General features: G+C 41.4%; 1 non-coding gene across 1 annotated transcript; it reads left to right on the top strand.

Moving 5' to 3' along the window:
• The first annotated feature begins 11,406 nt into the window (after positions 1-11,406).
• LOC121924488 lies at positions 11,407-11,565 on the top strand. The gene has a single exon (XR_006102625.1). It is a non-coding gene; the product is annotated as a U1 spliceosomal RNA (small nuclear RNA).
• The last annotated feature ends 8,046 nt before the right edge of the window (positions 11,566-19,611 follow it).

Below are 19,611 nucleotides of genomic sequence, written 5' to 3'. Positions count from 1 at the left end.
GACGTTTCACCAGCATCTGTGGCTGCCATCTTCAAAGAATGCTGACCTGGAAGAGAGTGGGTATATATATATATATATATTGTGTGATCCTGGGTAAGGAGGAATGATTCCCATGTTATTCTGTGTATTGTTCTGATGTTGATGGCCGGGTAGGAGGATATACAAAAGAGGATTAGTGTCTGCTTCTAGCGCTGTTTAAAAAAGTGAGGGAGATTTGACTATGGATGTCCCAATAACACATCTAGTAAAGTTTGAGGATTTTGTTTGTCTTCTTATTAAGACTGACTCCCTGGTTCTCTTGAATCCTGTAACTTGTCCAGTTCTGACTTCTGCTTGTGGACAAATTTTTGTATTCACTTGGAAGTCCATTACTTCAGCTAAAAAGAGCTGAAGCAGCATGAGGTGCCATGTACCTTACAGTCAAGTCCAAGAGGTTACAAGACACCACTAAAACCTGGCAAAACAAGGTTGATTTTTGCCCCAAGAGCTGATGTCATCCAAGCAAACAGAAGGAGATGAAGCAAAGGGCACATCAACATAATGTACATAGTAGGAGGATGCTTGAAGGTCAGGCCATGATCTTTTGCGTCTTAGTGACACATAATGCCAATATTCATCAGGCTGTGATGAAGACCGAAGCTTGGTTGGAAAACAACGCAGTGCATGACATTTGTTCTTATACCTCTACCTTTCAGGAAAAGTGCTGCTGTAGACAAATGACCACAGGGACAATCTGCAACAAGGATGAAGGATGATTTGAAGACCAAAATTCTATGAACCTATGATGCAGCCTTATACACAGTCAAATTATGGGTCTATTGATCCTCTATTGTCTGTTCTGAAAAAAGCAGCCCACCAAGATCTTCCTAGTTCTTTATTTTTTGCATCATTGTTGCTTATGCACTGGGTATCAACCACAGCTGGTGTCTCTTACATCAATGAATTCACTCTGAGTTTCAGGCTGCATTCCAAAGACTTATCCAAAGTGCTGAACCCATTTTAGATATCTCTATCATAAGTCACCCTCTAGCATCTGACAATTCAGACAGTGAGGAGGAAGTAGATTGCCAGGAATCTGCGGCTCCCAATAACAGGGCTCTATCTAAATCCAAGGAACTGGGGTGTTGAGGCGGGGGGGTGGGGGGGTCCCTAGCAGGAAGCTCAAAATTCTGAAGATCAGTTGCCACCATTCATTGAGTGACGATGAGACAAAGAAAGATTCTGCTGCTCCCAAAGGTTATTAAGTAAGAGGCAGTGACCTAATTAGGCACCTGGGGTCTTGAAACAGCTGCCCAGACACTCCTTGGCAGTTTATTGCTTTCAACCCACCTCTTGTTTGTTTATTTGTTTGGTGTCTAGCAGTACTTTCCAGTTTTTGTATTTTTGACCTTTGGGTACAATTTATGCCTCTGTTTATCACTTGCTAAACAACGTCTAGACCAACTGATAACCACCCTCTTGCATCTCCCTTCCTCCTGCTTGATACTCTGTGACTGACCTGGGCTGAATTAACTGCTCAGCAGCTCTTGTATTCTAACTAACTGATTCCTGGGACATTTGCTAAATGGAGCATAGGACAACCTCCTTTACCGTTCAAACTAATACAAAATAGATTCATCCCCTTGTTCACATGGGAGCCAGAGGTGGCTCATTTATCTCAGATTTAGTTTTGCAACTCAGTGTCATGACATTTTGTGATGACTGGTACCCTAAATGCAAGGAGGAGATGCTTGTCAGTGGCTACTCTTCATGATCTTCCAGTGGAACCTCCATTTTCAGCAACTGTTTATCTGCAAATATTGATAGAGTTTCTACATCACCGATTCAATTGCTACTGTGTAACTGCATATCAACCACTGACCCAACTCTCCATATGTACCTTAACATCCAGAAGCTCCATTGAGCAATGGTGGTCTCGTCTGCTGACAATTGATATACAACAGAATTGCATTTCCTTTCCACCTCTTGCCAGCATTCTCTGTGTGAGGAGTAGAAGCAGGACTCCTGTCTCAAATCGTCCTCATAATTCAGGTTACTGGTGGGAGGGGACTGAAAATCTCATCCTGTTGGGCCCCAAATGCCCACAGAACAGCCCTCTATCACTATGTATGGCTGCTATTAAAGTAGGTTGGGGAGACATTTGCAATCATGCAATAGTGCCACAAACGTACTCGAATGCCAAACTTTTATGAATATGTAAGTCTAGCTTACATATTTAGAACTGCTCAATAGAATGCTAGGCAGTATTTGTTGGAAACTAATAATGGGTGAAACCTTTATACCTCAGTGCCTTACTTGTAGCCAGAAGCTTTTGGTTGCAGTACTTGGCACTAGGGATATGAAACCCTCTGTTTAAATTGTGTTGCATTCATCCTGATTCCACCTTCATTTCCTTCCCATTCTTTTCTTCATTTCCAGTTGTAAAACTTGGGGGAGGGGTGCAGGTTGATACTGAAAGAGAGAAAAAAATGTAGCTTAATTTTAAACACTTTCCTCCCAAAATGTGAGCATTTATTTATCCATTTTACTAAGCACGTTCCCCATAAACTTGAGCATATATTTTTCAATTGTGTGCACTTCCAGCTGTTCTTATTTTTATATATGCACATTATTTTATGCACACTCTATTTCTCCAAAATACCCCACAAGCATTGCAAATCTTCTAGTTCTCAAGGCAAGTAATATTTCGGCTTGCAGTGAGTCTTGGGAGGCGAAAATATTCATCTTGCATTGAGAATGAATTTCTTTTCCATATTCTTGGCTATAATGGGAAACAGGATGTTGTAGTGTTAGTTTGGTCCAGCAGTACAATCGCCTGTGTTGTTTCATATATCCAAGGTTTCCATATATTGAATTATAAAGTCATATATCAGTGTTTTTCATATACTCTTGTGGCAGTAAATCTGCAACTTTCTACATACAAATCATGCCTTCAGGTACTGAGCTTTTGACATCCTCCAAATAATGATAATGTTTTAAAGGACTAGTTTAAAGGAATATCTAAAATGCTGAATCTGTTGGTGGGATAAGGTCAGAAACTTGGATAACTCATTTAATGTTTGGACTAAACCCTGGAATAGAGTCATAATTCCAGTGACATATAAAGCACCAGTCCCTATCACATATAGCTCCAACATTTCTACTTTCTCCCTCACTTCAGATTTTTCCATCATATTCTAACATTAACATATGGAGAAAAAATATCCCCCTCCCCATATACACACAGACAGCAAATGTGAGGAGGGAGAAAAGAATGAGGCTAAATATTTTAAAGAACACCACAACTAGAAAATTAGATTGGTGATAGAATATGGTGCCCGGAGGCATTGTGCAGTCTTTTTGTTAAGGTATTACAAAGCCAGTCTGACAGGCACCTGTCAAGGAAAGATACATCCCTACCTTTTTGGTGAAATCCCATCCCTGCCCACAAAACAAACCTGAAAATCTAAAGCTTGTACAAGATGCTGTCTCATTCTCAATGTTGCTTGCAGATTTTACTTCTTGGTTGCCCCTGTAGATCCAGCACCTGAAAATCATGGTGGGCTATGACCTCCAAGAGAATAAAGGTTCACATTCAGACATTTGGACCTAATCTTCCTTTTAGTTAGAGCCCTTTCTTCAGTTACAGTGCAGAGCAACTTCCATAAGAGTGTGGTTTCCAAATTTAGCAAACATTTCCCAATAAACAGAGTATGTTGCACATGCATTGTGTCATTAATGGGCTGAAATCCTACACCAGGTTTGCATGGTGCTAATCTACACAAATGATAACAGCACATACATTGCAGAATTAATGTAGTCTGACACAGCTTTAACTGCCATGGTTCAATGCTATGGAACACTGGCATTTGTAGTTTTGTGAGTTATTTAGCCTTCCCTGTCAGAGAGCTCTGGTGCCACAACAAACTACAAATCCCAGGATTCCATAGGATGGAGCCATGACAGCTAAAGCAATGTCAAACTGTGCAGATTAGACCTACACTAGTCTGGCATCATGGTTACAAAATGATTATGTGTAAGGAGACAACATGTGAAAGGGATCTAGGAGTCCAAGTAGACCACAAGTTGAACATGAGTCAACAGTGCGATACAGCAGCTAACAAGGCCAATGCGATTTTAGGCTGCATCAATAGAAGTATAGTGTCTAGATCAAGGGAAGTAATAGTGCCACTGTATTCTGCTCTGGTCAGGCCCCACCTGGAATACTGTGTCCAGTTCTGGGCACCACAATTCAAAAAGGACATTGAGAAACTGGAGCATGTCCAAAGGAGGGCAACAAAAATGGTGAAGGGTCTGGAAACCTTGCCCTATGAGGAACGCCTTAGGGAGCTGGGGATGTTTAGCCTGGAGAAAAGAAGGTTAAGAGGTGATATGATAGCCCTGTTTAAATATTTGAAGGGATGTCATATTGAGGAGGGAGCAAACTTGTTTTCTGCTACTCCAGAGACTAGGACCCGGACTAATGGATGCAAGCTGCAGAAAAAGAGATTCCACCTGAACATTAGGAAGAACTTCCTGACAGTAAGGGCTGTTCGACAGTGGAACAAACTCCCTATTATGTAACATAATTCCAGAAGCATAAAATTAGACCCTAATTAATCTATGTAATCTATATAAGAAGCCAACCAGTTGTTCCTTTTAAATAGCTAAACCAGGGGTGGATCAAAATGTTGCCTGTGGGCTACATGATCCTATCCCACCCTTTGTGCCCGTAATGCAGAATATAGGCTGGGGTTCATAATTACAGTTACAGAAGTGCAACCTAGATTTGTTCTTGTTGTTATGCCTTCAAGTTGTCTTCAATTTATGGTAACACTAAAGCAAACCCATCACAGGGTTTTCCTGGCAAGTTTCTTCAGAGCTCCTCTGGAGCTGAGAGAGTGTGACTCACCCAAGGCCACCCAGGCAGGTTCCATGGCTGAGTGGGGATTTGAACTCTTGTCTCCTGTCATACTCCAGTGATCAAAGCACAACACCACACTTTCTCTAAAGTATATGTCAGAAGTGGGATATGAACCCACACCTCCATGAAGAGACCAGAAGTTGAATATGTAGGTATTATAAAAGTCCTCTAATCCTGACTCATCAGATGTCAGCTGCTGTGAATGATGGGAGGTCTATTCTTTTGTCAATTGGGACGCAGCCGACTGGTGTTTCCACACCTTTCCCATGAGCAATCTCTGGTCCAAGGAGGAATTTTGACAGGGAACCTGCTTATGTCACACTGGAGATCACTCATCGGAGGGTGTGGAAGCATTAGTTAGCTACTATTAAAAGTTATTCATATATATATATATATATATATATATATATATATATATTGACTTTGGTGCATAAGGCAGGATATACATTGTTGCCAGAGTCTGCATGAATTGATAAGAAGTCGAGCCTAAATTAAAAAATGCAGGCTGGAATTTCCCTCCAATCCCCTGTCATGCTGAGAAGGAAATGTTTTCACTGATAAGAACAATCAGTGCTTGTCCACCTCCATTGAATGGAGGCATGTTGAAGTGACTCAAACTGGTGCACCCCCCCTCCCATTGTGAAATAGTATGCAGAAAGGTTAAGCAAGCAATGTGGATTTGAAAGAGGATAAATGTCTATACTTAATTAACTCTGTCTCGTGTTCCCAGCTCCATTGCTCTTACCACCCAGACCATCTAAAAGTCATTATCAATGCATGAAGGTCACATTTACCTCTTCCCTTTGCACAGAGTCACAAGCTTTGCACTCATCACTTTAAGCACCTGTTTTAGCTTTTTGAACCCTCCACAGAACAACATTAATGTCATATTTTGCCCCACCCAGAGGCACTTCAATTTAGGAGACAGCCCCCAAGTTAGGAAGAGGTTAAATACACAGACAAGGAGAGAGACTCTCTCTCTGGGGCCTGCTTCCTTTTCCTCTGGTTCTCCAATCTCCACTCACTCAAACTTTTGTGCAAATGCACAAGGCATATGCACAATGACACTGCATGCACAATTTCACTTCCACAAATTTGAACTGAATACAGATGTTCCACATCAGACAAAAACATTTAACTGCTTCCCTGGGGGAGCATATGCATACGTACAACCACACAGAATTCCAGCAAAGAGCCACACATCCATCTGGGAACCATATTTTCTGTAAAACTTTCCAGTTGTACATGTAGATGCTTCTCAAGCTGGGAAAAATGGGGGAAAGCATCAAAATTTGATGCTTTTTCCTTTCAGCTCATTTTCAAACTGCATCACAAAAGTAACAGCTCACCACCAAAAGGGAGATCATTAAATGTAGCATGTTTTGGAGGGAAGTCAGTGAGGGCATGGCAAAGGTGACTTTTATGACAAGTTATTTCTTTGTTTTATTTATAGCTCCAGGGACCTTGCATCAAGCCAGGTATAAATCTGTACAGGGATAACAGATTTTTTTTATGAGGGGTTTTAAAAAGAAACTTTTAAGGTGTAAAATATCCATTGTGCTGCTACATTTTTCAAACCTGCTTCAGGATCGAGACTGCTAAACATGATGAAAATGTGAAGTCTGGAAACTATTTTTTAAGGGAAAAGAGAAAAATTCTAAGATGAAAAAGGAGGTCTTTTGCTGGTCAGGAAAATAAAGCATCATTGTCTAAGTGTTCCCATTTATCTGTCCTGTTGAAATGTTTACAATAGTAGTATAACTAAAGCAAAGGGCTAACAGTGCCTGGATTTAGCTGGACATGGCTGAAAAGTGATCATCAGAAGCCATGCTGAAACCTTGCTGAGTAGATACAGATGTGTAAGCTAGCCTTATGCATTCATAGTTGTTAAGTATTCATGTTATGGACATTATCACACAAGCCTCATTCTCACTGCAATCATGCTAGTAAAACAAAACAGATACATAATGCTTTTGAAGCATTCATTACTACATGTCTCTTCAGTAACACAACCAGGGTTGTTTTTGGCTTTGACGTTCCCTCATGCTCAATTCCTCACCACTTCTTAACTTACAGTTAGCCCTACATTAATGTAATATTCAGCATGCCTTTCATTTTTTTTAAAATTTGTAACAAAATTTAGCAGTTACAGCAATGTGATGAAGGAAAGAAGGAAGGAAGGAAAAGTGAAAAAAGAAAAGAAAAGAAAAACAGCCTGGTTGGGAATAGTGAGTGGAAGGGGACAGAGGGGGCGAGAAAGAGACTGACACCATGTGACTGTCCAATATTAGAACTACAGCTGTAGGAACTTAGCTGAGGACTAATGGGACAGCAGCACAATTAGGAATTTATTGATGGTTTTTTCCACCAGTGAAAATGAATGCTCTAACAATATCTGAAAAGCAAAGCACTGATGAGATGGAGATGACATTGTTTGATAGGTAGCAATAGCAATAGCATTTTACATTTCTTTACAGCTTCATAGTGAACTAAGCACTGTGTAAGCAGTTAACAATGTCTTAGCCAATTGTCCCCAAGCTGGATACTCATTTCACCAACCTACAAAAGGATGGAAGGCTAAGTCAACCTGAGGCTCTGTGGGTTCAAACTCACAACATTGTGGCTGCAGTACCAGCATTTAAATAATAATAATAAATAATAATAAAACTTTTATTTATATCCTGCTTTTCTGTGACAAGACAATCAAAGCGGCTTACAACACGTTAAAATCCACATTTACAAATTTATGTCCCAAATTCCCCCCCTAAAACAGGATTAAACAAGTTACAATTAAAACATCTATTAAAAACACAATAAAATACAGCGAGGACAGAGTGGTGGGCTGATACATGATGTGGGGGGCAGTCATTCTGTGGCCAGGCACTTTTATTCAGGAAATGCCTGCCGGAAGAGATCTGCCTTGACAGCTTTTTTAAAGCTGTCTAAGCTGGCAATTTAACGGATCTCGTCTGGCAGACCGTTCCATAGTTTGGGAGCAATTGCAGAGAAAGCCCTCTGGGAGGTAGCAGTTAGTCTGGTTTTTAAAGGTTGCAACAGATTCCTCCCAGAGGACCTGAGGGTGCGGGGCAGATTATATGGAAGCAGGAGATCCCTCAAATAGGTTAACCACTGCACCACCAGGCTAAAGACAATATCTCCAATTTCCTGCATGGCAGGGTGTTGGACTGGATGGCCCTTGTGGTCTCTTCCAACTCTATGATTCTATGATTGTAACTTTAATATTGGTTTTAAAGCCCTGTGTGATCATTTCTCATGGCTGTGACACAATTGCCACAATCACAAATGCCCCCCCCCATTAACTAGAAAATATCCTAAAACGTAAAGACATACAACTGGACACAAAAGTTAGAATCATACAAGCCACTGCATTCTCTGTTACCATGTATGGATCTGAGAGCTGGATAGTTAAGAAAATGGATAGGAAGAAAACTAATTCATTTGAGATGCTGGCGAAGAGTGCTGTGGTTACCATGGATAGCCAAACAAATGAATCCTAGAGCAGATTAAACAAGAAATCTCTCTGGAAGCCAAGATGATAAGACTAAGGCTATCATACTTTGGCCACATCATGAGGAGGCATGACTCACTGGGAAAAAAAAAATTATGCTAGGAAAGGTGGGGGGAAGTAGACAGTGAGGAAGGCTAGATGGATGGACTCTATTAAGGAGGTCATAGGTATGAATTTGAAGGACTTGAGTAGAGGAGTGGAGCATAAGGAGTCTTGGAAATGTTTCCTTTACTGGGTTGCCATGGGTTGAGATCAACTTGAGGGTGGCTAACAAAAACAAAAACAAAAGTTAGAATCATACAAGCCATTGTATTTCTCATTACAATGTATGGATATGAGAGCTGGAGAATTAAAAAAGAAGATAGGAAGAAAATCATTCAAGATGTGGTGCTGGAGAAGAGTGCTGAGGATCCCATGGAAAGCCAAAAAGACAAACAAATGGGTCCTAGAGCAGAATCAAGCCAGAAATCTCCCTGGATGCCAGGATGACAAAACTTAGGCTGGTGCACTTTGGACACATCATGAGAAGACATGAATCATTGGGGAAAAAATAATGCTAGGAAAGATGTAAGGAGGTAGAAAGAGAGGAAGGCCACATGCTATGTAGATGGATGGACTCTGTTAAAGAGAGCATGAGTATGAGTTTGCAGGAGTTCAGCCCTCCTGGCCCCGTTCCCAGCTGCAAAGGAAGGAAGATTTTTCCCCTTCAAGGAACAGTTAAAGGCAGTTAACAACAACAAAACTGTGTCACTGACTTTATCTTTTTTTTTTCTTTTCTCTTATACCTTTTGAGAAGTTTGGAAACGGAATTGGGTTAAACAACAAGAATCATGGCATCATAGAACTGGAAATAAGCCTTAGCATTGTCACAATTCTGAAACAACTTGAAGGCACACAACAACAAATGTAAGAGAAATAGTAGCATGTCTAGAGAAGAGTCCACCTGCTGTGTTTCTATATGAAACATACTTCTGGGAATACCTCTAGCTCAGATAAAAAAGTCTAAGAAGTATCTAGAGATGCCTCCTGCCAGGACATCCCTGCCATTCTCTCCATTTGTGATGGAGGGGAAAAAATGCTTCCTTTTTAAAAAGAACTTATACCCACTTCTACATTTCTTCCTAAATAAAATGAAAAGGAGAAAGGAGAAGAAGATCTAAATGTGTTTCTGAACCATCTGAAAAACATCCACCCTAACATCCAATTCATGATGGAAAAAGAAAAGGAAGTAACATTGCCATTCTTGGATGTCCTGACCATCGGCAAACTAAACCAATATTTGGGCCACACACTATACAGAAAGAGAGACACCTGCACAAGAACTCCAACTGTTACTCAGGACAATAAAGAAGCACAATAAAAACATTGGTAAACTGTGCAAAAAGGATCTGTGAGCCCCACTTCCTGGAAGATGTATTGAAGCACCTAGACTGGGCTCTAGAGGCTAATGGTTATTCCAGCTCAGACATCAGAAGGGCTGCCTGACCCAGAAAAACTCAGAGGAATGAAAACAAACAACCACCCAATTGGAAGGTATATTTACCATACATCAAAGGAGTCACAGACAGAAATAAGAAACTGGTAAGGAAACACAACCTCCAAATGGTTTACAAACTGACCAAGAAAATCTAGCGAAGGACAGGAGAGACCCTCTCATAGCCACAGATATTTGCCACATACTATGCAGCTGTGGACAAGTCTACATAGGGACCACCAAACACAGTGTTCAAACATGAGAGGAACATGAGAGATACTGCAGACTGGTCAGCCAGAAAAATCAGCAGTATCAGAACATGTTATAAACCATCCTTGGCACAAAATGCTGTTTGAAATCTCTGAAATTCTGGTCCATGCCAACAACTATCAGCACAGAATGCACAGGGAAGCCATTGAAATCCTGGACAACTTCAACAGGAAAAAGGAACCCTTCAAGTTAGCAAAGTTTGGCTACCATTCCTGAAAAACATTAAAATCAAGAGCCAGCAAAATGCAAATGAAAACCACCCAAGGTCAGGGCTTTCCCAGCAGACAATGGATCTCTAATTAGATAGACAGAAATCCTCTTTGCATATCCTCCCACCCTGAGGCCTTGCCATTCAACAACAGAACAATACACAGATTAACATGGAAATCACTCCTTCCAACCCAGGGTCACACCAGCTATATATACTCCACTCATTTCCATGCCAGCATTCTCTGAAAATGCCACAAATGCTAGTAAAACATCAGGAATAAACTCTTCTAGAACATGGTCACGTAGCCTGGGGGGAAAAAACAGCTATGGATGCCAGCTATGAAAGCCTTTGACTTCACATTGAAAATGAAAAGTAATTTGAAGGGTTTTTTTTAAAAAAAACAAAAAAACAGGGGGCTCAACAGAATGCCCCAAAAGGGTGGGATGGAGCCATCCATTTTTACTCCTGATGGAGGCTGCACCAACCAAACAGTGTGGTCTCCATCAGAACTAAAAAGAACCCACTGAAAGCAGGTTCTTTTTAGTCTGTGCGGTGGGTACCATGAGTGTGCCAATGGCACACTCGCGTGCAGTGATGACACATGTATGGTGTGGCGATGTTTAGACACTAGATCACATTTGCATCATCATGGCGGCCCCCATTTGATTGGGGCCGAGCCATGATGGCACGCCAGCACGTGGTAGGGCTCGGGAGCATGTGGTCACTATGCACTCCCAAGCCCTAAAATTGGCCCCAGACTGTCGCTTTCTGTACTGGACCTATGTGATAGAAAAAAATAGAATTATAGATATTTAAATCATAAATAGATAGCGCTTAAAAGCCTGGATTTGAATTCAAGATTATTCAACACTATTTGAGGTTCTGAATTTAGGTTGCCAACTTGCCACCTCTTTTTGCTGATGGGCTCTGCATCTTTAATAGCAACACAAGGTGGATATAACTTCATGCTGGGAGATGTGTGAATTTGGTTAAGACAAACTGAAAAAAATTGGTTTCCGATACTTACCTGGCAGGGGAGACACCATGATCACAAAGGTGGTTTCCCAAGTTAAGGCTCATCAATTGCTCTCCGGGTGTGCTGACCCCTGCGATTTCCTCAAATGCTGGAAACATAACTGCATGATTTGTGGTATTGGGGGACTGCATTCATGCTTCAAAAAAATTGGTTTCCATTCGACACACACATATGTAAACACACATTTAGCCAAATTGATAAATATCTTCCTATGTGGGAGATCTGGGACCAAAAGAACCCGAGGCTTAAAGAACTCAATGTGGAAGCAAGGGAAACTGACAGGTTCCCCGTCCTCTTTATTTCTAGTTGCTCCCAGCTGTAAAAAAAAATATGAAGTAATGAAATAAGAAGGGGAGCTTCCAGATCCTGAGCATTCATTAAAAGGGGGGGGGGGGGGATTTGCAATATTTACATACAGCCAGGGTGTGTAAACCCCTTAGACCAAACCCAGCTCTTCTGGGGTCTCAATCCCACCTTCCATGTTTCCTCAAATGATCAGGGCTATAGCTATGAGGGTGAGAAAATGATGATTTTTCTTCTCCATGTGAGAATTCTTTCCCCCCCCCCCCCATGAATTTTTTTTCAATCCCCAAATTTATAGCACTTCAGAAAGAAGGGCATTGAAAATCATTCACACTTACAGCTCCTCAATTTGTCGTTTTCTCCTTTTGTTGGCTACAATTTCCTCCCCTTGTTCTTGGGATGCCTGAATTGGTTTTCTAAATGCTCAACTGAAGTTTTAAGTTACTGTATTGCTTAAAATTTGGGGAGTGAAAGGAAATTTTATTGGGGGAAGGACTAATATAGGGGGTAATGTCCTTATTTTAGCTCCTTCTCTCCTGGTGTACCCCAAAGTCCTCTCCATCATGATAAATAGCTATTTGAATTTGACCAATGCAGCTGGCAAGGGAAATATCAGCCACACTTGCATGTGCACATGTGTGTTGTAACATCCATATTCTGGACCCTTGCATATATCACCTATTGCTTCAAAGTTTTCAGTCCCTCCACCTCTGGATTTCTGAACACTCAGTGTTTACCCACAGGAGATCTGGACCTTGTCTTTTCTGTTTTTTCCCTCTTCTTCCTCCTCTTTGGGTTATAATCTCTCCGTGCTTTCTACTTTGCCAGTTTCAAAAGCCTTTGCCTTCCAGGACTCTCCATGTCTTGGGGGACGTGTCCCACTTCACACAGACTTTAATGGATTCAACTCTCTCTGCTCCCGTTTCTGTCTCCACAGACCCTCTCTCTCATCTGTCTCAGGATGCCTTTTCCAACTCCAGCTCTTTCTTCTGCGAGTCACATCAAAACTCTGCACTCTCTCAAGATACCGTTTCATCCGCTATTGATGTTTCTCTGTGGAACTGTGGGGTGGGATATGGGGAGGGGGCAGAGGAAGAGAGAGAGAGAGAGAGAGAAATGCAGCACTCTGAGAAATACCGCCTTGAAGATCCTATGTCTTTGTTAGATTTTTTTTTAATCCACCTTTGTGCATGCATCTTCCAGAGTCTTTCAAAACAATTGGCAAAGTAGAACAAGGAAGTCAACACACAAAATGTTGCATTGGTGCATTAGTTCATTTTCTTTTTCTTTGCCTCCCCCTTCTACACATTTTTTTTCTTTTTGATGATATGGAGGGAACTAAACCTCTTTTGAATAGATGCAAAAACCACTCTAAAAAAAACATACACTCGCATAAACACACATACCAAGCTTCCAAGAAACAAGCTGAGATAAAGCACATCTCCCAACTGTTGTCTGATTCCCTAGTCAGTTCCCAACCCTCATCTTGAAGGTGAAATTCAGCAATGAGCTCCTCTGAGTGTTTGGTCCCCCTGGACTGCTGTACAGTCTCTGTAAAGATTTCTGATTTTAACCTTTTGCATGTATATCCAATAGCAGAGGCACACTGCTCATGACTATTTGATGTGTAATATAAAAACATTTTGCGTTTGAAAGAAAGGAAAGTGAGGGAAAGAGAAAAGGAGAAGTCCCCAGGTTCTCATCAAAAACATAGCCACACATGAGTTGCCTTTTTAAATGCTATCCTTAGTTAATATTGACAGAAAATTAGAGGTTCTCATATCGAAATACTTCAGTCCCATGCCACTGGCTGAAAAGGAACACTGAAAACTTGCTGGTTATTAGAAATAACAGCCAAAAGTAAAGAAATGAAATGAAATAAAGTAAAATAAATGAAACAAAATTGACTCACCATCCTATTGGGAAAATGTGTCAAAAGACTTTACCCCCAACCCCCCAAAAAGAAGGGGAATAAGGGAGTATGGTTTTTGGAATTTGGACAGCATCCAAATTAAAAAAAGAACAGTGTTGAGAGAAAAGTCTCTTCTAGACAGCATCCTGATTTGCTTTCTTTGCTTTGCCACGAGTTTGAAATATTTCCTCAAGAGAGATGTGTGTGTGTGTGCATGTGTGATTTTAAAGTGAACAGAAGCAAGAGTAGAACTTAGACATTTCAAACATAGCTGGACCTGACATGATTTGGTGGTTTGTTTGTTTTTTCAAAAGACCGTCTTCTTTGCACAGGGCTGTCAGAAACAAAGCAATATCCAGCAGCTTCTCTTTGAAATTCCTCAACTGCCAGCTTGATACACCTTATCATTCCAATATTTTGTCTCCCTGCTCTTGCCCTTGTCACACACGGATAGCATAAGATGTTGAAGAAGCATGCAAATGTCCTCTTGTCAGCTCATTCTGGCTAAGGCGGTCAGTCTGTATCCATACTTTAAGATATCAGTCTTGCTGATGGGGGTTCAGAGTCCAAAATCCTATTCAGCCTTTGGGTAAAATAAAATTACATAAGAATGGCTAGTCTACCCATAAATCTGTTATGCAAATTGGTGCTGATTTTTGTACCTGCCCATCAACACTCAATTGTCACTTCTCTGAGTACATTGCTGCCTATTTGCATCCATGTATATTCTCTCGGCCTCACACAGAGCCATTGTGAATTAAAATGGTGGGCAGGAAAGAAGCAGTGAATTATCTGGCCACTGCACATTTTTTGGATGTCGATCAACTTCCACTTCTACTGTCATCTATTATTGGTGGTATCATCGTCATGCACAGTGTCTATCTAGCAAAGAAGCTTTTGGAGTGCTGCATGGTTCCTGTTGCAAGCAACAATCAGTAGCATCACTGGGGGAGTGGGGAGAGGGTTAGACCACACCAGGTGACACTCCAGAGGAAGAGATGACACCCAGTTGGGCCCTCCTCCCCCTTAAGTGCAGGAGGTGTAAACATATTCCTTCATAGCTATTCTCCCTGGGGAGGAAGCCCTGTGGTGGAGAAGCAGGAGGGCCAAATGTGCACCCTTTCAGAATACTCCATTACTGGGCTTTCTCCCTGAGGAGTCAGCCTGCCGACAAAGCAGCAGGAAGGGCAAATGCATGCCCTTTCTGGCTTCTCTATCTCCAGACTTTCTTCCTGGGGAGGAAGATCAGCAGTGGAGAACATGGGGAAAAGAATATGTGCTCCCCAGCTGCTCTGTGGCCAGGATTTCTCCCTGAGGAGGAATATCAGCAATCAAGAAGCAGGAGGGGCAAATGTGTGTCCTTCCTGGCAGTTCCATCACCATGCTTTTTTTCCTGGGGAGGAAAATTGGCAATGGAGAATCAGGAGGGGTGAACACATCCCCTTCCCAGCTGCTCTGTTTCTAGGCTTTTTTTCCTGGGGAGGAAGCTCAGGGATGGAGGAGCAAAAGGGGTGAACCTTTCTCCCATCCTGCTGCCTCACTTGTGTAGCCAGGGCAATACAGCAGCTGGGGACAGTAAGCAAGGAAGTATGCCACAGACCAACAACCCTTACAGGGTCTAGCCATGCAGCAGATGACTGGGCTGGGGATGGTAGGCAAGCAAGTTAGCAGGAGGCAATTGGGCACTGCCCCACCTCAGTCCCCGATGCCCTCTGCACACAATGACACCATAGCTAGTGATGTTACAGGCTTTAAATAAAGTTTTGATCAGCAATGTAATGTTCACCTTTTCTCTCAGAACAATAAAACATATAAAGCCTTTCTTGGTATTTAAACAACCTGTGAACTGTCCCTTTCCCTATCCACCCAACAAGTTTGCATTGTACTTTTCTCCAATCACCTACTATTTGCATCTCTTTTGTTATTCTATGCAGCCAAAGTTTCTGAAAACAAAATTGATTTATTAATGTATTTCACTCCCCCCCTTGTGCTTTCTTCAGTGCAGCCTCCAGTCCTTTCTTGTGTATGTCCCTGGACCTCAACTTGGTGTGATGTTTGCATGCTTATGCTTGCATATATGCATTCTCTGCAACATTGCAAGAGTGCCAAACTATCATGCCATAATCATTGTTTCATAATCACAAGTTTTCCATAGTGTGAAGTTTCTTGTCAGAACCACATAGCTAGGGACCTTTAACTTTTTAAATATTTAAATATGGAAACTGAATACTAATTTCAAATTGCCACTTTCAGTATAAAAAATAATACATTTAAATGCCAAGGAGAATAGGCAAGCCCTATACACACCTAACTAACAAACAACAACAACAACAAAAACATCTGTTCATAGTAATGCCCATCTGCCCAGCCATCCTCCTGCCATTTGTTGAAATGTGCTGCCATACGAATTGGACAGTCACATATCTGATAATGCACACCCTTAAAAGCTGTGAATCCATTCTATGCAGAATTTGAGCACCAGCATCCCGCTGTGAAAACCCCAAAAGCTTCCAATAAACTGTGGGAGGGGGGAGCACATTCTAGACACATAGAATGTGGAAGATTTTAATCATTTAGACTTGCCCCCAGTGGTACTGGGCTGCACCACTGCAAAACTAGCCATGCAATGGGTAGTACAGCCATGTATGCTCTTTTAACAGATGCCACAATTCTCTTTCCACCATCACAGTCACTAAAACTTCTAAACAGAATTTCTAGGCTCATGCAATGACATCCAAGAGCTACCCCAGCTCTGAATAAGATGCCACCCTTGTGCAAGTTCAGTTTACATCTGATGCATATAATGGTATTTACATTGGCATAAGTGCCTAAGAAGGTTCCAATTTAAGAATGTAAGGTTTCTCCATATGAAGAACAACGTCAAAGTTGTTACATCAAGGAGATGGAGAGTAAATTTACACTCGCAGTTTGTCCCCACTCACCTTCCTGCAGGGCTCCCCTCCATTATCATCTAGTTAATAGTGGAAAGCAAGAGGCATTGAAGAAGTGGCTATGTCCCTATCCTCAGAAGCAAAACAATGACATCATTCGCCAGAACCAACAGCAGATCCCCAGGAGGTACCAAAGGATGCCTTTGCCATTTTGTGTCTGGCTTTAGGAAGATAGCCACATGCTTCCCAAGTGCCCAGGGGGTTGGGGGTACTGGTAGAAGCTGAATACTTCCCAGGTTCTAGTCATTGCTTGAAGGGGGTAGTAAATGCCTCTTTCTGCCACAACCGAAAAAATTTCAACATGTTGTGTAACTTTCAGTAATACCTGGGTATGTCACCAACAGGATGCCAGCCTAGGGGTTTTAAACAACAGTGTATCTTTTCCCCACTCCATAATTTTTGGTGCATGCCCATAATCTTTCCCCAAATTTAGAATTTAATTACATCAGAACCAAGAGGATGTTATCATATCAAAACAATTACAAAATTGAACTAAGGGAGTCCAGGCAGCCAGTGACCAAATTACAGAAAGTGAGCATAAGAGCTTACAATAGGCCTCTAGGGGCTCTTGGAAGCTTCTGTGAAATTCTTTGCTGATCAGCAGGAGGCCACTTTTTCAAGCCTCCAAATTGAGAACCACAAAAGAAGGCACAAGGAGGAAAACCAGGTGGGAAAACCAGGCTGCATTGAAATGAAGTGACTGTTCTGACATAGATCCAGAAATGGAAAGAACATCCACATTGTGAAGGACCCTGCTTCATTCTTCCCCACTTTTTCTTCTTAGACTTAAATAATTACAACCCCACAAAAGTTAATAGGGGGTTATTCTCTGAAATGTTTGGTACTAGGACTCAAAGATGCAGCTCAGAAATATAAAGATTTCCTGCCCCGTGGAGCTGAAGGAAGAATTTAAAGTGCACTTATAAGATACAATCTCTCCCCCCCTTTATCAAGGTAGTGGCCATAGCCTGGGTCCTTTAACCATGAATTCATTCATGAATTATTCTTCCCCCCCTTCCCTCTCTTTTAAGTGAGTTAAGAGGGAACATCAGTATTCTATAGCAGCTAGTTGTTCAGATATCTTCATTCTCTGAAGATGCCAGCCGCAGATGCTGGCGAAACGTCAGAAAGAAACTCTGCTAGAACATGGCCACATGGCCCGAAAAACCCACAAAAAACTATGTTCATGTGTGCCTTCAAGTCATTTCTGACCTATGGGAACCCTAAGCTGAACCAATCACAGAGTTTTCTAAGGCTGAGAGTGTGTTACTTGCCCACAGTCAACCAGTGGGTTTCCATGGCCAAGTGTGTAATCAGACCCTGATCTCCAGAGTCGTATGTTCCAAATATTAGCAGAATGGTCCTCCTTCTTCTCATGCAGTTGATGCCCAGTAAAGTAGTTGTGTATGTGTGTTAAGATCCTGGCAATAGTGTCACAATAATAACTACTGTATATACTCAACTATAAGTCAACCTCATGTATAAGTTGAGGGTAAGTTTGGGGAACAAAATTAAGGATTTTGTCATGACCCATGGAGAAGTCGAGGGTAAACTTAGGGGCATATAGCAAAGGATCTAAAGGATGAAGAAAAGCAAAACAATGTCAAAGAACTTACAAAATTCCAGCACACATAGCTCTTGGTGCTTATCCTTAAGGCTGGATGGATGAGACACTAGAGGGGGTCAATGCTTCCAGGACAGAAAGGTGCCTTTTTCCTGGAGCAAAACGGAGCAACTATTTCCCACTTCTTTTTGTGCTGGGAAAATGCTGGATCAGGGCTGTGGCATGTAGTTGCCACTGCCCCAATCCAGTACTCAAAGGGGCGGCCAGAAGCCTCTCCTTCAGGGTGGTCTGTTTCGCCCCTTATTTAACTATATTTAGTAAAGTATATTTAACTAAACAGCTGATGTAGAATATTTGCTGAAATATTTAAGTATATACTTTAACATACTTGTCTCACTAAATAAACTTTTAAAACACATTTTTCTTAAAGTGTGCATCTTCTCACATATTTTATTCCAACCTATGAATTTTAAAAGCATTTTCAGACTCGTTGTTTTTAGCCAAGGAACTGGTGGCAACTGGTTCCAGAGTATCAGAGGGGTAACAAAAGCAGTCCAACTTTTCATATTAATTTTACATGAGCTGCCCACAAATAAGTTCATCACCATGGATAACTTTTCTAAATTTCAGACAAAACAACAACAATAGTGTGGATTCCCAATTCCACTAATTTAGGAGCCACCAGGACTGTGTCACAAAATTGGAAGAAGCCTGAAGGATAAATTAGGGCCCTGATCCGCAACAGTGTGAAGCAACTTCATAAAAATATTCAGACCTGACAAATCTCTCCCATAGTTCATTTATTCATTCATTTTATGTATCTAGTTCTACTGTTACCCCTGCAATGTTTTGTTGTAGGTTCTACTGGTCAGATTAACTATCTCAGTTGCAGTATCTAAGCAATAAAGTTAAGATGGTGTGTGTGTCTATTCCTTTTTTCAATGTGAAAGCCATGTGGAAACTATTTTTTTCTTTCTTTTTTAAATGGACTACATTTGCCACCCTCCATCCCTTATAGATGAGATTGCTTTACTGGAAAGCAGTCACTTCCAGAGGAAGAAAGGGAGTAAGTTCAGAGAGGAGACTGCAGTTGGGGAGGGGAAAGATAGAGAAACTAGCTAAGTATGAGAAAGAGAAGAGGTACAAAATTGCCCTTCCAGCTGATAAAAGCTGATCTGCTTGCTTTTGACAGGGGGCTGTCATTCTTTCCCGCCTCAGATCCTGTAGACATGGAGAGGGCCATAATTTCTAGTTGAGTTTTCTTTCTTTCTTTCTTTCTTTCTTTCTTTCTTTCTTTCTTTCTTTCTTTCCTTTCCTTTCCTTTCCTTTCCTTTCCTTTCCCCCTTCCCTTCCCAGTTTCTCTTGAGAACTGGCACCGTGCTGGGACTAAGTTAAAGACAGGCCAAATCTATTCATCTTGTGACCTTTCTGTGCCTTCAGAACAAAGTGATTTAATAG

Source organism: Sceloporus undulatus, chromosome 2, assembly GCF_019175285.1.
Source record: "Sceloporus undulatus isolate JIND9_A2432 ecotype Alabama chromosome 2, SceUnd_v1.1, whole genome shotgun sequence".
Classification (NCBI taxonomy): Eukaryota; Metazoa; Chordata; class Lepidosauria; order Squamata; family Phrynosomatidae; genus Sceloporus; species Sceloporus undulatus.
Note: the sequence above shows the minus strand (reverse complement) of the source record. Positions and strands in the feature narration are given on the sequence as shown.